Source organism: Panthera onca, chromosome B1 (assembly GCF_046562875.1).
Source record: "Panthera onca isolate mPanOnc1 chromosome B1, mPanOnc1 haplotype 2, whole genome shotgun sequence".
Taxonomy (NCBI): Eukaryota; Metazoa; Chordata; class Mammalia; order Carnivora; family Felidae; genus Panthera; species Panthera onca.
This window is the reverse complement of record NC_138342.1, coordinates 38249746-38266291: the sequence shown is the minus strand read 5'-3', so window position 1 is coordinate 38266291 and position 16546 is coordinate 38249746. Positions and strand designations below refer to the sequence as shown.

Below are 16546 nucleotides of genomic sequence, written 5' to 3'. Positions count from 1 at the left end.
GGGGTCAAAGGGTGGGTGACCGATCACATGTCTGTGAGGGTGTGAACTTCCCACTCTGGAGACTAGAATGTGAGGTGATGCCATTTTCACCATTAGCCCACCAACACTGATACACCTCAGTAAGTTAAACAGTGCCACCAAGTGGAGAACAGAGTTGTTACACCAAGCCCTATCCCACTGTGCCCTCCAGGCACATCTCCACTAGGGTAGGTTGGCCCAAGAATCAGAGAAGCAGACCCCTCCCTCAGAAGACCAGCACAAGTCCCTTCCACTATCTTAGTCTACTCACCATAGACTACTGCAAAGTTTCAGCTCTAGGGGAAACTGGATCTAGTTTCAATTAGGTTTTTTTGTTTGTTCCTTTTGTTGTTGTTGCTTTAGTTTTTGTTTTCGCTGATGTTATTTTTCTTTTATTTTGTTTCTTGGATACATAAAGAGCCAAGTATTTGTTTTTCATTTAATTTAAATTTAATTTTTTTTGATTTTTTAAATTTTTAATTTTTTTCTCTCTTCTTTATTCTTTTCTCTCCTTTTTTTTTTTTTTTTTCTATCAAACTTCTTGTAACAACCACACAAAACACACTTAGGATCTAGCTTCTTTTATTTGATTTTTATAATTTTTAAATTTGTATTTTATTCTATTATTATTATTATTGTTCTTTTCTTCCTCCAAAATGACAAGACAGAGTAATTCACCTCAAAAGAAAGAACAGGAAGAAATTACAGCCAGGAATTTAGTCAATGCAGTTATAAGTAAGATGCCTGAACTAGAATTTAATATAGCGATTTATGGATACTGGCTGGGCTTGAAAAATCACAGAAGACACCAGAGAATCCCTTTCTGCAGGGCAAGGTAACTAAAATCTAGCCAGGCCAAAATTAAAAATGCTATAACTGGGTTGCAAACACAAATGGAGGCCATAAAAACGAGGATGGATGAGACAGAGGAGCAAATTAGTGATACAAAGGGTAAAATTATGGAAAATGATGAAGCTGAAGAGAACAGGAAAACAAAGATCAGGGATCACAATGACATACTTACAGAACTCAGTGATTTATTAATACATAATAACATTCAAATCATAGCAGTCACAGAAGATGAAGACAGAGAAAAAGGGGCAGAAGTTTCTTATGAACAAATTATAGCTGAAAACTTCCCTAATCTCGGGAAGGGCACAGACATCAGAAATCCAAGAAGTACAGAGAGCTCCCATTAAATTCAACAAAGTCCAGCCATCATCAAAACATAGCATAGTCAAATTCACAAAATACACAGGCAAGGAAAGAATCCCAACATCAACAGGGAAAAAAAAGTCCTTAAACTTTAAGAGAAGACACATCAGGTTCACAAAAGATCTGTCCACAGAAAGTTGGCAGGCCAGAAAGGAATGGCAAAATATATTTAACGTGCTGAATGGAAAAGATATGCAGCCAAGAGCACTCTATCCAGCAAGACTGCCATTCAAAATAAAAGGAAAGATAGAATTATCCAGGCAAAACAAACAAACAAAACAAACAAACAACTACAGGAGTTTGTGACCATTAAACTATCCCTACATGAAATTTTAAGGGCACCTCTTTGAGTGGACAAAAGACAAAAAGACCAAAAGTTGAGGTGCCTGGTGGTTCAGCCTGTTGAGCATCTGACTTCAGCTCAGGTCATGATCTCATGGTTCATGGGCTCGAGCCCCGTGTTAGCCTTTGTGCTGACAGCTCAGAACCTGGAGCCTGCTTTAGATTTTGTGTCTCCCTTTCTCTCTGTTCCTTCTCTGCTTTCTCTCTCCCTCTCTCTCAAAAATAAATAAACATTAAAACAAATTTTTTTAAAGGACCAAAAGCAACAAAGACAGAAAGGACCATGTAGCATCACTGGAAACATCAAGTCTACAGATAACACAATAACACTAAATTCATATCTTTCAGTAATCATTCTGAATGTAAATGAGCTAAATGTTCTCATCAGAAGACATAGAGTATCAGAATAGATTAAAAACAAACAAAAAAACAAGATCCATCTATATGTTGCCTACAAGAGACTCATTTTAGAGGTAAAGACACCTGCAGATTGAAAGTGAGAAGATGGAGAACCATCTATCATGCATCCAAAGAAAGCCAAAGTAGCTATACTTATATCAGACAAACTAGATTTTAGTATATGTGCTGCCGAAGCGAGCTCGAGACAAACTAGATTTTAAAACAAAGACTGTAACAAGAGCTGAATAAAGGCATTATATCACAATTAAGGGGTCCATCCATCAAGATTTAACAATTTTAAATATTTATGCCCAACTTGTAGCACCCAAATATATAAATTATTTAATAACAAACATAAAGAAACTCATTGATAATAATACAATAATAGCAGGGACTTTAACCCCCGCCCCTCACAGCAATGGACAGATCACCTAAACACAAAATCAACAGGGAAACGATGGCTTTGAATGACAGATGGACTTAACAGATATATTCAGAACATTTCATCCTAAGCAACAGAATACACAGTCTTTTCCAATGCACATGGAACATTCTCCAGAGTGGATCACATACTGGGTCACAAATCAGCCCTCAACAAGTAAAAAAAAATCATGATCATTACTTGCATATTTTCAGATCACAATGCTATGAAACTTGAAGCCGACCACAAGAAAATAAAAATAGGAAAGCCCTCAAATACATTGAAGTTAAAAAACACACTACCAAAGAATGAATGGATTAACCAGGAAATTAAAGAAGAAATAAAAAAAAAATACACGGACTCAAATGAAAATGAAATGTGACAGTCCAAAACCTTTGGGATGTAGCAAAGGCAATCCTAAGAGGGAAGAGCATTGCAATTCAGATCTATCTCAAGAAGTTAGAAAGTTCCCGAATCCATAAACTAACCTTAAACCTAAAGGGATTACAAAAGGGAAAGCAAATAAAGCCTAAAACCAGCAGAAGAGAGGAAAAGAAAAGCAGTGCAACAGATCAACAAAACTAAGAGCTGCTTCTTTGAAAGAATTAATAAAATTGATAAACCCCTAGACAGGTCTATTAAAAAGAAAAGAGAGAGGACCCAAATAGGTAAAATCACAAATGAACGAGGAGAGACCACAACCAACACCACAGAAATACAAACAATTGTAAGAGAATGCTATGAAAAGTTATATGCCAACAGACTGGGCAATTTGGAAGAAATGGACAAATTCTTAGAAACTCACAAACTATTAAAACTGAAACAGGAAGAAATAGAAAATTTGAACAGACCCATAACCAGCAAAGAAATTGAATCTGTAATCAATAGTCTCCCAACAAACAAGAGTCTTGGGCCAGATGCCTTCCCAGGGGAATGGTACCAGATGTTTAAAGAAGAGTTAATACCTATTCTTCTCAAACTGTTCCAAAACTAGATATAGAAGGAAAACTTCCAAACTCATTCTGCAAAGACAGCATTACCTTGACTCCAAAACTACATGAAGACCCCACTAAAAATAATTACAGGCCAATATGCCTGATGAATCAGGATGCAAAACTTCTCAACAAGATATTAGCAAAGTGAATTCATCAGTATATTAAAAGAATTATTCACCATGATCCAGTGGGATTTATTCCTGGAATGCAGGGCTGGTTCAATAATTGCAAATCAATCAATGTGATACACCATATTAATAAAAGGATAAAAATCATATGATCCTGTCAATAGATGCAGAAAAAGCATTTGGCAAAATACAACATCGATTCTTGATAAAAACTTTCAACAAAATAGGGATAGATTGAACATACCTCAAAGCATAAAGGCCATATATGAAATATCCACAGCTAATGTCATCCTTAATGGGGAAAAACTGAGAGCTTTTCCTTGCCATTTGCAATGATATAGATGGAACTAGAATGTATTGTGCTAAGGGAAATAAGGTAATCAGAGGAAGACAAATACCATATAATTTCACTCATATGTGCAATGTAAGAAACAAAACAGATGAACATATTGGGGAGGTGGAAGGGAAGAGAAGGAAACAAACCACAAGGGATTCTTAAAGATAGAGAATAAACTGAGGGTTGATGGAAGGAGGTGAGTGGGGGATGGGCTAGATGGGTGATGGGTATTAAGGAGGGCACTTGTGATGAGCACTGAGTGTTGTATGTAAGTGATGGATCACTGAATTCACCTCCTGAAGCTAATATTGGATTGTATGTTAACTAAAATTTAAACTTAAAACAGGAAAAGAAAAAAGAAAAGAATTGTATTATATAGTGACAACAGAATACGTATGCTAATTATTGAATTTCTTTTAAAATGCTTTATTTTAAATTAATTGCCTACATTTTAAATGAGATGTTTTCAGTATTACATGCCTATAGAGAATACATTTTTAAACAATTAACTAATTTAAATTAATATCTAATGACATTGACCTCAAAATGTACTCTAAATGTAATTCTCAAATAACAGTATGCTTTGCCTCTTCTAGCCTAAAGCATGGCCTAGATACAAAAGCCATTTCTCTCTTTTTTAATTTCCTAAAAAGTAGAACATGGTGAGACATTAATATTTGGTAAACACTCAAAGCATTTTAAACATCCCCATTGTGCTTCATTCAGTTTTTATGTCTACTGAACTCGATAAAATATGATTAAAACAACCTTGAATCAGTTAAGTGTCACTGAATTTGACAGTTGACCTGAAGTAATCTGGATTAGCATTTATGGGATGAAATTCTGTGAGTCTAATTATTATTTTACAGCTTTATTAAAATGGTGACTGTTAACATTTTTGAAAAAAATAATCTGAATATTAATGATCATTTTAAATAGAATTAAAAGCAGTAGATTTTGAAAAAATAAAGATATACATAAATATTTATGAGATAAAGTCACCCACAAACATATTAGGGTGCTATCTTTGATGCATAAGTATGTTCATGTTATATTTCTGCATGTATCTGTATATAAATCTATATGAATATATATACATGCTCTATATATATATGTATATATATATTCTCTCTATCTCTCTATATACATATGAATAAGAATGAGCTCATACCATAATATATTTTGTTATGAGATTTTTTTTTTTTTTTTTTTGTGTACAAATGTTTTTTTTTTTTTTATTTTTTTTATTTTTTTTTATTTTTTAATATATGAAATTTACTGTCAAATTGGTTTCCATACAACACCCAGTGCTCATCCCAAAAGGTGCCCTCCTCAATACCCATCACCCACCCTGCCCTCCCTCCCACCCTGCCCTCCCTCCCACCCCCCATCAACCCTCAGTTTGTTCTCAGTTTTTAACAGTCTCTAATGCTTTGGCTCTCTCCCACTCTAACCTCTTTTTTTTTTTTTTTTTTTTCCTTCCCCTCCCCCATGGGTTTCTGTTATGTTTCTCAGGATCCACATAAGAGTGAAACCATATGGTATCTGTCTTTCTCTGTATGGCTTATTTCACTTAGCATCACACTCTCCAGTTCCATCCATGTTGCTACAAAAGGCCATATTTCATTTTTTCTCATTGCCACGTAGTATTCCATTGTGTATATAAACCACAATTTCTTTATCCATTCATCAGTTGATGGACATTTAGGCTCTTTCCATAATTTGGCTATTGTTGAGAGTGCCGCTATAAACATTGGGGTACAGGTGCCCCTATGCATCAGTACTCCTGTATCCCTTGGATAAATTCCTAGCAGTGCTATTGCTGGGTCATAGGGTAGGTCTATTTTTAATTTTCTGAGGAACCTCCACACTGCTTTCCAGAGCGGCTGCACCAATTTGCATTCCCACCAACAGTGCAAGAGGGTTCCTGTTTCTCCACATCCTCTCCAGCATCTATAGTCTCCTGATTTCTTCATTTTGGCCACTCTGACTGGCGTGAGGTGGTATCTGAGTGTGGTTTTGATTTGTATTTCCCTGATAAGGAGCGACGTTGAACATCTTTTCATGTGCCTGTTGGCCATCCGGATGTCTTCTTTAGAGAAGTGTCTATTCATGTTTTCTGCCCATTTCTTCACTGGGTTATTTGTTTTTCGGGTGTGGAGTTTGATGAGCTCTTTATAGATTTTGGATACTAGCCCTTTGTCCGATGTGTCATTTGCAAATATCTTTTCCCATTCCGTTGGTTGCCTTTTAGTTTTGTTGGTTGTTTCCTTTGCTGTGCAGAAGCTTTTTATCTTCATAAGGTCCCAGTAATTCACTTTTGCTTTTAATTCCCTTGCCTTTGGGGATGTGCCGAGTAAGAGATTGCTACGGCTGAGGTCAGAGAGGTCTTTTCCTGCTTTCTCCTCTAAGGTTTTGATGGTTTCCTGTCTCACATTCAGGTCCTTTATCCTGTTATGAGATTTTTAAGAATAAAATAAGTGATATACACTTCTCCTAATGAATATAAATCAAGTAGTATAAAGTATATGGAATAAAACTTAATCTTCTTCCATCCACATATTATATTAGTTCAATTACCTAGTTAGTGAGTAAATGCTGTAGGTTACACAAGAATTAAAAGTTGAAAGGAGATAGTCCCTGCTCTCAAAGACTTTTGTCTCTTGAGAAAAGAAGAAAAAATAAGGGGATTATTTTAGATGGCATTATTAGAAATTAGCAATGCATAAGAGAAAAAGGAAATGGTTATTTGATGTCGGTGTTGAAAAACATATAGAACATAATAACTGAAATTCAATTGCTAGAATAAGCTTATGCAATCAGATAATAATTATTATTTTAAATAATATATTTAAGATACTTCTTTTAGCTTGTGTTAAACTACTTGGGCAGCTACAACATAATACCATAGACTCGGTGGCTTAAACAACAGACAGCTCTGGAGGCAAAGCTCAAGATCTAGAAGTCCAAGACCAAGACACCAACAAGAAGGCACCTTCACCAGAAGGCCCTCTTTATGATCTGTTGACAGCCACCTTCTCCCTGTATCTTGAATGGCAGAGAGAACAATCTTTCTCTCTACCTTTTCTTATAAAGCAACTAATCCCATTAAGAGGACCTAGTCTCATGATCTCATCTCATCATAATTACCTCCCAAAGTCCCCATCTCTAAATACAGTCACACTGGGGGTCAGTGCTTCAATGATGAATTTGGGGGCAACACAATTCAGTCCACAGCACAGCTCTTGATAAAAACATTAGAAATGGAATGTGCATATTCCTTTTTTCAGAAAATGAATAAATGGGAAGATATGCATCCTGAAACAAGTCTCTAGCTCATAATGTTTCTGTGAGGCTTAAATCAAATCAGATAAAAGGTATGAAACTCTTAACACAAGCCTAGCTGTCAAAAATGGTTTGACCTTTATATTATTAGCTGCCAAAGGGTGAGCCAGGCATTTTTGATACATTATATAGACTTTTTTTTTTTTCAAAATAATTGTAAAAGGAGAGAAATCCTTCTTTCATAGTGAAGAGATTGTGACTCGGAGAAGTTAATACCCTTCCAAACTCATGCAGCTCTTCAGGGCTGTAGTTACAATTAACATTATTGTTTGACTCCAATGCCCAGGCTTTATATATTAAACCAAGACATCACTTCTTTCTACAGGTATTGGTGATTTACATTTACAGTCATGTGTCTAATATTTTTACAACTTTAAAACTTACTGAGAAGAGGGCCTATGATAGAACATACCAGAAACTATGCCACTTTCAAAAAGTGATAATTCGTGGTGTACATCAATTTATTGGTGACCTTGAAGATTACTATGTGGCTATAGCAGGATGTGATTTTGAAGGTAACTGATATATTGTTGGGTATACAATATTATTTAGTATCAGGAAAACAAATCATCAGATTTAATAAAAAAGAAAAGTGACCCACTTCTCTAGGGAACACGATAGGCCTAAATGATCAAGTGTAGTAGAAAATGCTTATGAGACGGAAGGCAATTGAGTGAGTGACGATTAAGAAAACAAAATGTGTAAGGAATACTTGGCCCCTGGTAAGTTTTTATTCTGCCCCATCTGCTCAAATAAATTACAATACGAATGATATACCCTGGTTGAATTTGGTTTTATAACATGGAAGATTTCTTAAGAGTCTAAGAATGAGGGAAGTATTAGTTCTATCATCTATGGGAAGTAACGGTGTGGTTAAGGAAGATGACTTTGGAGTCAAACACCGTATTGGCTACATAATGTTGTTAAATTCCGTAATTTTTTTTGCGTTTTTTAATAAGATGAGAATAACAAGACCTACCTCATAGTTCTGTTTTATTGTTTAAAGAAGATAAAACGTAATGTGTAAAATACTGAGCTCTGTGCATATGCACTAGTATGTGAAACAAAGCCTTTACTATTTATGCTTCTTAACCTGGCTCATTATATCTGTGGCTTCCTTGACTCTTTCAACAAGCATCTTGAAAAACATATTACATTGTGATTTAAAGAGACTTAATCAAATCCATTCTTATTCTTGTCACAAAAACTAAGCTCCTCGATGGGTCGAGACTCACCAAGCAAGATACTTTAGCATTTTAGTGAAAATAGTTCCTTTTGAGAATATAATGAAAGCTGTGTCTGTTGAGCTTAGCAGGTATAGAAGTGCTCAGGATAATGAGCTAAACTGAAAGTAACAACCACGCCTCTATTCATTTACTGTAAGAGTATAAGCAAGAGGCCAAAAGGAAAGGCCCAGGCTCCCTAGTGTTCCATTCCTGCCCCTCCACCCCAGAATGGTAATGGAAGAGGGTCAGGTGACAGGCAGCATAGGTGGGCTGAACCTTCCTACTGCTGCGGAGCATTGAACAAGATGTCTGCAAAGGTCCTTCAGGGACCTGAGGAGCCGGAAGATGGAGAGGGGAAGGGCCAGCCCTAAACAAGCTCAAACTCAGAGTGGAGAAAAGTGCTTTAGCCAAGGCTCCCTGATAAGAATGCTTCAGATGGAGAAAACCTGGGCTAGAGATGCAAACATACTTATGAACTTAGCTAGTGTTGGCAGGCTTGAGTCCTTGACTGAAACTCCCCCCGGAGACTAGAATGCACTATATGTCGAGTTTACTGTGTGGAAGGTAACTTTTCCCCACGATGCCTAGGACGTGATGCTGTGTCTTTGCCTATGGTAAGGCCTAAAAGATCACACATAGGATTTTGGCCAGAAGCCAGACTCCTCAACACTTACATACACTTTGTGTGCACTATATTCTGTTTTGTTGTACTTAATATAAACAAACATATTATGTTTATTTATATTAAATAACATTTTGTTTAGTCCCATGAGAAAGTTAATACCCATTTTACGAAACAGATACAAACCAAAAGAAAAATCATTTTCCATCTGCACAAAAATACATTTAAACAAGAAAGACTCAGTTTAGTATGTGTAAAGCATCGACATTTTCCTGTGGTCATTTTCATGCCAATATCCATGTCATCCTTGGCAAAAAAAAAAAAAAAAGAAAGAAAAGAAAAGAAAAAAAAGAAAGATTATGCTTGATTTTACACGTGGAAATTATATATCCACAAAGATATGCAGTTGGAGCGTTAACTAACAATGAGGGCTATGTTTCCGGAGCATCTATTATGTGTCTGGTGGTGCCTAAGATTTTTGTTCTGTGTAATATGAGTACTCATGAAGGTAGAATCAGAAAAGAACTTTATTTTTCCCACTCTGCCTCATATATCTTCAAACCTAATCAGTGCACTAATTCATCCCTGACATTTGGTTATAAAGGCAATTCTGTGATTTTCCCCCCACTGTTAGATAATGAAATGGGAGTATCCATCCCAGCTTAATCTCAGTACTCCATGCCATTTAGTATTAAAGCTGCACCCCTCTGCCAGTTTGAGGTTCCTTTAGATTGTGATGCCTCCAAGAGGGAAGAGGGGTGTGGTTGACGTCTCAATTATTCTATCTCGTACTCCTTCCCACTTCCTGGCCAGTATCTTACAACCCCAGTACTGGAATTTTGAGGATGCAGAGAAGTCGTAATTGAAGGAAAGGTCTAAATTAATTAGCACAAAACAATCTGGCTCACATGTCTTCTAGATATGGCTAATCTGTTTCCTCCCTCCCTTTCTCCCCCTCCCTTGCTCCTCCTTTCTCTCTCCCTTTCTTCTTTCTTTCTTTCTTTCTTTCTTTCTTTCTTTCTTCCTTTTTTTTCTTTCTTTCTCTCTCTCTCTCTTTCTCTCTTTCTCTCTTCCTTCCTTCCTTCTTTTAATTGGGAGTTTTGACAGATCAATGCCTCTTCTCTGGCTGGCCATTTAAAAAGTGCCCTTTACCCCCTTACCCCCAAAAGTGAACACACATGCCTGCCTGTGCATTCCCCCCACCAAACACACGGACACACACACACTAATGTGTGTAATAACCTACACTAGCATCTTATTGCACCTTATGCACGGCATGAATTACTCTTGTTTGTAGTTAATTTGAAAAGGCCCCAGTATGGCTCAGTGACACACAGAGTATACAAAGCAAATGGGCACCTTCCTATAGGGAAGCACAGTTGTCTCCAGGCAGAGCCACGCCTCCTCTCTTCCACCAAGCGTATGGCTCTTAGCCTTATATTTCTGGGGTGCCTGGGTGGCTCAGTTGATTAGGTGTCCAGCTTCAGCTTATTGTTCCTGAATTCAAGCCCCGCGTTGGGCTCTGAGGCTCTGTGCTGACAGCTTGGAGCCTGCTTTGGATTCTGTGTCTCCCTCTCTCTCTCTCAAATAATTTTTTTTTTTTCCTTAGGCATGGTGCAAACTTGAAATGTGTTAGAATTCATGGTACAAATCCCCTGTTTGTACTGCCTTGAGGGCAAAGTGCTTCTGTTCACTTCCTCGTGTTTGAGATACGCGTAGCTCACCAATAATCCTCTCCAAAGACATTCCTCTCTTATAACTGTAGTCTTCTTAAGCCCTCAGTTGTGAGCTAGTAATGGCGGGACTTGACCCACATCAGTGGGCTGGTTCATCACCTTGCAATGTGTAGGGTGATGGGCAATTCTGCTCTTTTCTGAGGTTGTGTTGCTTCAGCGGAAAATGAGGGAGAGACAGGGAAACTTTAGCTCTCTGTTGTTCATATATAAGCACACAACATATGAGTCTCCACTGCTTTCTGGGCCTGGTGATAAAATGCTTATTTCAAAATCCCAATCTTACCTGAGATGCTTTAAATTGAATTTTGGATGTATTACTTCTTTTGTTTTCAAGCAAACAAACCAAAGTCTTTTTTGGTAAGGTCTGTGTCATTCTTACAGAATGAAAGCAAAATAAAAAGCTAAGGTGCTTTGGGCAGATTTAACCTTCAAAAGAATTTTGCAGATTTTGACTTTGCTTTCAGATATCTGTCTACATAAAAATTGTAAGACTCTATGACTCCATTCTAGCCTGTAACAGTATTCCCCTAAGTCACATAAGCTACAGTATTCCCCTAAGCTACATAGTTATGACTCCAAATGACATTCCTTCTGAGAATTTTGGGCAAAAATTCATAATAATTCAGTATCATATGTGGTATTGTTTATAGGGTTACACACACACACACACACACACACACACACAGGATATATGTATATCCTATACATTCATTATCAATATGGTTAAAAGCTTTGCCTTATAATCTAAAGCTTACCATATCCTTTCTGTCCATTTGTTTTGAGAGTTGGCTTTCACTTTCTCTTGGCCTTGGGGAAAAAAAGAGGAAACTTTGAAATTCAACTTGTGCTTTATGACTAGTTCCCAGACATCATATTCTATAAAAAAAAGAACTTTATTGGCTCTTTCTATTTTAAAGAAAAAAAATCATTCCAAAAAAATAATTCCAGCTCTAGTTCTGATTTAACTAACATCTATAATGGCAGTAGATCAGGTAACTCCTAGACCTATTGAAAGAGTCTTCAATCAATATAGATCGATGTGTGTAGTAAGTCCTGCTGAACCCCAGATCTCCAAATTAGATGTGCTACCAAATATTACAGATGGTCCATCTGAGTATAAAGTCCACTGATTTTGTTTCCAAGCTAGGTTTAGGTGGTTCTGTCAATCGACTGCTGAGGTTTAACCAAATTAGCATCTGTGAGCAATGAATATTTATTATTCCCAAGTTCCTGTGGATCAGTAATTCAGGAGTGGCTGAAGTGCATAATTCAAGACCTCTCAAAAAGCTGTATTCGGGATGTTGTCCAGAGCCGTTGTTATTGAAAGGTTTTACTGCGGCTGGAACATGTGCTACCAAGGTGGCAGGCTCAAGTGGCTCTTGAAATAAAGCCTCAGTTCCTCTCTGGCCTTTGGCAAGAGGGAAAAATGAAAATCATCTTGTCTTTTATGACCTAGCCTCAGAAGTCACACCCCATCAATTATGCAATATTCTAGTGGTTACACAGGTTAGCCCTATATAATGTGACTTCACAAAAGAGACTATTTAAGGGACCACATGAAAGGATTAAAACCAGAATATAGGGATCATTGATGCCATACTAGAACCTGACCAGCACAGTCTGCCCTCAGACCCCCAAAGATGATTCATGCTCTTTCCCACATGCAAAATTAATATATCCACTCTCATAGGCCATGAAAGTTCTGTCTCATTACAGAATCTGAGAAAAGTCTAGAATGTACTCATATAAATCAGGGCCGGTGCAGATGCAGTCCTTCAGATTTTGTTCTTTAAGTGCAGCTCTCAAATATATTTCTTTCTATTTGGATACTTATGATCTAAAGAGACAAGTTGTCTGCTTCTCCCCAAAAATACAGTTATAGAGGTGATCATCATTTTCAGAGGAATGCTGGGACATCTCCAAATTAGAAGACAGAGTATTACTTTTCACGTCTCCTATTACAAAGGAGAAAGCTCAATTCCTGGTGGGCTTCCGAGAGTTTTGGAGATAGTACATTGCACATTTAGGGAAAATGTTCTGGCTCATATAAAAGTGTGCTAACACTTTTATAAAAGGGCTAACAGCTGTTAGTGGAACCTGGCACAGGAATTTGTTCTGCAACAGGCCCTAGCTGTGATACAAACAGCTCTGCCCCTTGAACCATTGAATCTGGCAGACACTTTGGTTTTGGTGGTATCAGTGGTGAGCAATGATTAAATGGACTATGAGACAGCATTCATAAAGAGAATCATACCCAGAACGTTGGGATTCTGAAACAAGTCTATTACATCTGCTGCAGAAAATTCAATGGTTTTGAAAGACAACTTCTGACATGCTCCTGGTTCCGGATAGAGACAGCATGCCTTATCTTGGGCACAAGTGGGGCACCTGGGTGGCTCAGTCGGTTGAGTGTCTGACTTCGGCCCAGGTCATGACCTCGTGGTTTGTGAGTTTGACCCCTCACATCGGGCTGCGTGATGACAACTCAGAGCCTGGAAGCTGCTTCAGATCTGTGTCTCCCTCTCCCTCTGTGCCTCCCCTGCTTGTGCTGTGTCTCTCTCTCTCTCAAAAATAAGTAAACCTTAAGAAATTAAAAAAAAAATCATGGGCACAAGTGACCACACATCCCCAAATCTTCATCATGAAATGAGTCTTACCAGTCCTACAGAATCATAAGATGAGACACACTTAATATTTTAAGTTACATCCGGATTGTAACATAAGCAGGGACATAGGGCGCAAACACTTGAGCAGCGAGGTAACCAACCTCTAAGATAGTCCACGTGATCCTTGCTTCTTGTATTTCAGACCTTGTGTGACCCCTTCCCATATTGTAACAGGGTGGGTCTGTGTGACCAGTAGGATTTGGCAGAAGTGATGGTACGACACTTCCACGATAAGGTCATAAAAGACACTAGGACATCTGTTTCTATTCCCTGAACTCTCTCTTTTTCTCGTGGGTCACTATCTCTGGGGATGTTCGGTTTCCATGCTGCTATCAGCCCTCTTGGAAGACTTACCTGATGAGTAGCTGAGGCTTCCTGCCAATATCCAGGTGAGCAAAATTGGAGTGGATTCTTCAGCCCCGGTCAAGTGTTCAGAAACTATAACCTCAATTGATAGCTCTGTTGCATCCTTTTGAGTAACACACTAGATTAAACTATTCTTCATAGGAGGCATGAACACTGATTAAAAATGTTGAAACTAGTGAAATAGTAGCTGAACAGGAAAACATACTTTTAGTTATGGAATTAATAAGTCATGGAAATAAGAGGCACAGCATAAGGAGTATAGCCAATGGAATACCGTAATGGCATATGGTGATGGATGGTAGCTATACTTGTGGTGAGCATAGCATAACATATAGAGATGTTGAATTACCATGTTGTATGCCCGAAACTAATGTAACATTGTGTGTCCACCATACTCAAATAAGAAGTCAATCAATAAAAGAAAACGCATTGCTAAACTTGTCTCCTCAGAGCAAACTCTGCCGATGAGCTATATGAGCATATGACTTCCTGTTGTTCATATCTCCCTCTCTTTTTCCACATAGTCTACTTTCCTTAGAAAATACTGGTGTTCTTAACTTGGAAAAACGATACGTCCCTGCTGACTCACTAGTAATAATAACAAAATCAGATGTGACCTTTTAGTCTAATTTTGTGGGACTTTGCTCATTGCTTTGCCAACTATTCCTGAGCATTGTTTATCCCCACAGCATATGCTTACTTTTCTCTATGACATGGAAATAATTTGATTTTCTAAATGTAACATCCATTGATTTCTTTTATCTGAGAAAAAACATGAATACTTTTTATGATTACAAATCAATGTAGTTGAATATGTTTTGGAAAATACTCAATACTATAATGAAAGAAATAATGACCATAATCTCACTTCCCAGAGATAAACACTGTATCATTTTATTTTCTGTTTTCAAATATTTTTATATAAGTGGCTACCTGGATAGATGGAAAGATGAATACTATACAGTGAGTGATACATGAATCCAGGACACTGTAACCTAAATACCTTCAAATATCCCCATTTCAGGTTTTTTTCCCCTTTAATTATTAAACCAAATAGCTAGAACCTATATACTATGTTCCATAACAATCCAGCATCTTCCCCTTGATTTAGGATAATGCCTGTGGGATAATTTTTTTTTTGGTACCTTTTACTTTAACCCTCTTTTCCTGCCTAAGGGATTTTAAGTGGTGGAATCCTTAATAGATTTCATAATCTGTCTTCACCATGTGTTACTTTCCAAAGGAGCTTTTACTTTTCTTCAATTACTGATTAAGTTTCTCATTCAGTTAAACTTTTGGTTATGTCACTTTGTTACTCACTCGTTTTTACTGATTGGTTTAACAAGTAATTATTGAAACTTTATTATACTAGCCACTATGCAAAGCATTATACTACAGAGGGGAGGCAGAAAAAATTTCCTTTAATCATAAAGTTAAAATCTCACTAAAATAAAAAGGTACAGGTGGAAGTTTGTGAGAATCAGTCTTTTGGCCCTTCTTAAATATATTTGAATATCATATAACATAGCTTGGTGGCAATGTGGGTATGGGAACTTAATGACTCTGACATCTTTCCATAAGAAAGTAATTATCTCAGTAATTTGAATTCTACAATTTATCACAAACAATTGGGTCTACCAGTTTAAGGCAACAATTTGAAATGAAATACATAATATTCATGAGAAGAACAAAAAAGATGATATGTTAACTTACTGATCCAGAATTCCACATGTGCTTGGAAAACATATTGCCATATAATTTAATATTATTTGTAAATAAATATTGAATCAGAGGGCTTGCTATGTCTCAGACATGCTTGCTTATTTCTTTACGGTAATAGTCATCTGTTCAATGGAGTTTTATAGTCAAACCAGAGTTATGGATTTATTACTTTTCAGTCTACATTTAGATTTATTTATCTGTTTAGATGTGAGAACAGGAAATCAGACAGTGAAAGGATACCCAGGGGATAATGACAAAAATGGTCACTTATATGCCATATTTTTCAACATGAGGTTTTTATATGTGTGTGCGTGGGTGTGTATCTATATCTATTCACCTATATATGCATATGTGTGTATATTTATATCTTATATATACAACTTGATTTATATAACTCACAAAACAAGTGGATTTGACCAAGTTTAAAACTCTGAAAAGAAGTTTGTTTATCTCACCACTTTGAACATATATTTTATATCACACACACCTCCAGTCTGATTCATTAGTGATTAAATACTTGTAAGTAACACTGTAAGTTAAAGCCATATTTCTACTCTCAAATATTGGTAATAATCAATCATTAATTCACTGTGATGTTTATTTCCATTTTGCCTTTTGTCTTGGTAAATATTATTTCAAGTTCTTATACAGAGAAAATAAATATTTTATGTATAACAATAGAAACACAACCAGATGTACAGGGGTAGAGATAATAATGGACATGAAAATCTTCATGCATTGTAGCAGATGCCTATTTGAACCTTCTAGATTTTATGTTCTGAGAAACACATAAGATGAAAAGTCGACTAAACCAAGGGAAGGGTCTGAGAACATAAACAATGCTGAACTTTTGCAGAAAACACCATTTACTAGTGTTTTATGTTTATCCAAGCCATTTAATTCTTTCCCAGAACTATACCTAAATTGGTCATAGACAATTCCACAAACATTTTAAAATGTCAATTATTCTACATCTAAAGTGATTTGGTTTAATGAATATTTTAAATG

At 36.8% G+C, this 16546-nt stretch overlaps 1 long non-coding RNA gene across 2 annotated transcripts in view; it reads right to left on the bottom strand.

The window, feature by feature from the left end:
* The window catches only part of LOC132693336 (uncharacterized), a 73915-nt gene extending 61735 nt beyond the window's left edge, over positions 1-12180 (bottom strand). For both annotated transcript variants that reach the window (XR_013554925.1, XR_009616737.2), the window contains exons 1-2: positions 12061-12180; positions 11540-11591 (exon numbers count right to left, since the gene is read on the bottom strand). This is a non-coding gene — a long non-coding RNA (uncharacterized LOC132693336). The remainder of the gene's footprint in view (positions 1-11539; positions 11592-12060) is intronic.
* Positions 12181-16546: the final 4366 nt, after the last annotated feature.